Source organism: Stegodyphus dumicola, chromosome X1, assembly GCF_044657685.1.
Source record: "Stegodyphus dumicola isolate Sdum_Otavi_A_Nest chromosome X1, ASM4465768v1".
Lineage (NCBI taxonomy): Eukaryota > Metazoa > Arthropoda > Arachnida > Araneae > Eresidae > Stegodyphus > Stegodyphus dumicola.
This window is the reverse complement of record NC_140780.1, coordinates 90,608,111-90,611,645: the sequence shown is the minus strand read 5'-3', so window position 1 is coordinate 90,611,645 and position 3,535 is coordinate 90,608,111. Positions and strand designations below refer to the sequence as shown.

Sequence of the window (3,535 nt, the reverse complement as noted above, 5' to 3'; positions counted from 1 at the left end):
TTTAGTTTGCAGCTTTGTACAGTTTCAGTTTTTGATTGCAAAGCTTTGTTCTGTGTCTTCTATTATTAAATTCCATGTGGATAACATGCGTAAAAGTTTAAAATTAATCTGCTTCATAACGCTATCTTTTTTTTCACTGCAACAATTTATCTTTTGATGCCATACCTTTCAATAAACGATTTTTTTCCTTCGTCAACTGTAGCTTTAATTTCTCGTGTACGAGGTTTACAGAATTAAATTATAGCACTAATAAAATTAATAAATAAAAAGTAAAGTAACACTGCAAAGAATTCCAGAATACTTCATTCTGAATTTAGATTTTACTTTGGTTATTTGCAAATACAATTCTTTAACATCATTTGTTCTTTATGTTCATTACATATTTGTCTTACTCTAAAAACTAGAAGACTAACACATATTGTACACTCTGTAAAAAATAGTTCCGTGTGTGTAGCTCTACAACGGAAAAACCCCATGCTTTAAAATAAGGTGTGGTTTCGTTATAAATCTTTTGCAATAAATTTTTACTACGACTGAATTAATAAAGCACGAAGTCCATAAACTCTTAACTGAATAATGCATATCGTAACACTGACGTAAACTGAACATGTTTTTAATGCTGAAATCATTTGGCTTTCTTAAAATTACACTAATAATTCTATGCTCCTGTTCTTCTCCTTTAAATTTTGTACTCACAAGTGGTCTGAATGTTTAACTCTAGGAGCTTATTTTAGTACGGTTCATAGCGAATGGGTTTGGCTGAGTATAGTTTTCAGATTTTTTTCTGTGTGACTTGAATACTCTACGAAAGTATTCTCCTTAAGCAGACGTTCTCGCGTGTTTTACTTTAATCGATTAATCAACAAACTAGACTTTACCATTCGCATATCCTTCATCAGTCAAATGAACTTTTATTGCAACAAAGGCTTATTTAAGCTTGTGCGGAACATCTGTCTCAAATAAGCCAGCTAATATATTATATGCCAGCTAACTTTAATTGAAACATGGTAATAGAATGGCTGTCAGATAATATTTTATTATTATAGTCCTTATCAGCTCAGGGGGGCTTCCAATGTGCTAAATTTCGTGAATATGATAGCTGTCTGAGGCTGATTTTTATTCGCAGCAATAAACAAGCTTGCTACCTGATGAAAATGGCTTAGATGTTTAATCGCAGTGTTTTTAATCTTTAAATCAACATCGCTATCGCACCCATTTGTTTCTTTATTCATATTTCATTCTTTACGAAAACTGCATTTAAAAAACATTTTCTTAAGCGAGAAACGTGTTTTTAAAATATATCGCTTACATTACTATCAACGGAGGGAAAGTGAACTTTTTAAGACATCATATTTTATATCATTAGTTAAATTAATACTAGTCAACATGTTCGTCCTCCGTCTTCCTCGAAAGAAGTCAAAACTTTGAATTTTCTTTATTTCTTAGATACTAAACAATTCATTTTTTTGTTTTACTATAAACAACAGAACAAAGTAAAGGTATAAAAAAGAAGTCGTGTCCTACATTATACGCTTACATTCCAGTCTTGACAAAAAATGAGACTAATGTGCCGGCCGATTCATTTAATCAGGCCATCAATATGCGCTATTGCTCCTGAAATAACCGTAAATGAAACCAAACTTGCTTGGATTTTCAATGCTATTTTCAATGGCGTTTATGCGTTAGATCTGTTGCAATAAAACTTCGCGTCGCCATCCGTACTCAGTTAATGAACTCTGGAAAACTTATTATGACTAAGTTTAAGATCTCTAGTTCAATTAAAGGAAAGTAGTAAAGAATTTCTAATGTCAGCAGCACGGTGCTTTCCAGGTCAGTTTAGTTTATTCCTCTCAATATAGGGTAAACAAGCGTAAATAAACGAAATGGCGAAATTTTAATACATGAAACCTTAGTATTTTTTAGAGTAAATTAATATTACTGATTCTTCTCTTATTTTCAGCTATATGATTTATAACCAATTATTCGATACTTTTATGTAATCCAAAGCTGAAAGTTAATCATATTTCTTTCTTTTTTAAATTAATTTCCGAATTCTCGTAACTAATTTGACCCCCCTTTTCAATTGTTCATCTGAGCCAAGTGCCTCACCTGTGCTCACAGGTATATATTCTCTCTGAAGGAAAAAGGGTAAAAAGGAAGATTTCTTGAAGAAAAGCATGTACTAGTGTAATGAATAATGTAATAAGTAATTATACATACAGCATATACAACTATTAGCATGTAGAGACATTAGGTTATTCTTAAAGCAGGAGTGAGGAAAAATGAGCAACGTCCTCGCCGGGAATCGAACCACGGACCTCTGGAATACGCACCTAACGTGCTGACCACTATACTACGAAGGCATGCTAAGAAGGCGGGAGAAATACCTTATATACTCCTCCTTTTAAAGGGCAGATGGGGTTTTTTAGGGGACTCAATCGCCAAATCCTGGGTGTGGAGAATCATCATCATCAACCACCCTTTTAGTTCGGGCGCCACTATAGAGACATTTTTAAAACAGGAATTATAAAAATGAGCAACGCCTTCGCCGGGAATCGAACCACGGACCTCTGGAATATGCACCCAGCGTGCTGACCACTACACTACGAAGGCATGAGAAGGCGGGAGAAATACCTTATAAGCAACTAACAATTGTATATTAATTTGTTATTACAAGTAAGTAAGTAGAGGAACGAAACAAAAAAAGTACTTTTTCGCACGAAAAATATTTCATGACCGATCAAAAATTCTCCTTTCGTAATGGACAACACATACTTTAGGATGCATTGGTAAGATAGGGCCGGCGCTACAGTTTTGGGCGCCCATTTACGAATTCCGAAATGGCGAAATTTTAATATTCCCTTTCCTGGTGTAGTGCAAGAGATTTGGAGGAGGGGTGGAATCCTGCAATAAAATGGCACATGAACAATAGTCCGCTCCTTAAATTTTTGTAAGGTTTCTTTTAAATATGTAATTCGGCGTACATGAAATTTTCATTTGCTTGCTACCCACGCAAGATTTTACAGGCTTTTCTTTTTTTTCCCGCGACATTTTCAGGTATGACGTAATTTTTATTTTGATTTCGAAAATTTCCGCATCAATAAGTATCATCGTAAACGTTTTAAACTAAATGCCTAAGTTAGAAAGTGTTAAATTAATTGCAGAAGGATTTTGAGCTTTTTGATTTACCTCTGCTGCAGGTACTTCTTTAGCCACATATCTAGCGGTAGACTTTAATAGTATTTTTCTTTTTTTAGCTATCATTTTTCAACAGATTTTTATTTTAATATGCTGGCAAAATTTATTTCCCTGTCGTGTACTGTGGGCAAAACTCTCGGTAATGAGACGGCTTAATGACTGATGGCCATTCCCGACAAATGCATTAAGTTGTATATGTGCAGTCGTTTGAAATAGAAATATAATCTCACAAGCTGCATCATAAACTTCTTCTAGATGATATCGTTGACTCAAACTGCTTTTACTTTCTCTGTATTGCTGAACTTGGAACACAAACAGCACATAAGCGTAGGAAAAG

At 34.2% G+C, this 3,535-nt stretch overlaps 1 non-coding gene across 1 annotated transcript; it reads right to left on the bottom strand.

The window, feature by feature from the left end:
• Positions 1-2,540: 2,540 nt before the first annotated feature.
• TRNAM-CAU (transfer RNA methionine (anticodon CAU)) lies at positions 2,541-2,613 on the bottom strand. Its single transcript has one exon. It is a non-coding gene; the product is annotated as a tRNA-Met (tRNA).
• Positions 2,614-3,535: the final 922 nt, after the last annotated feature.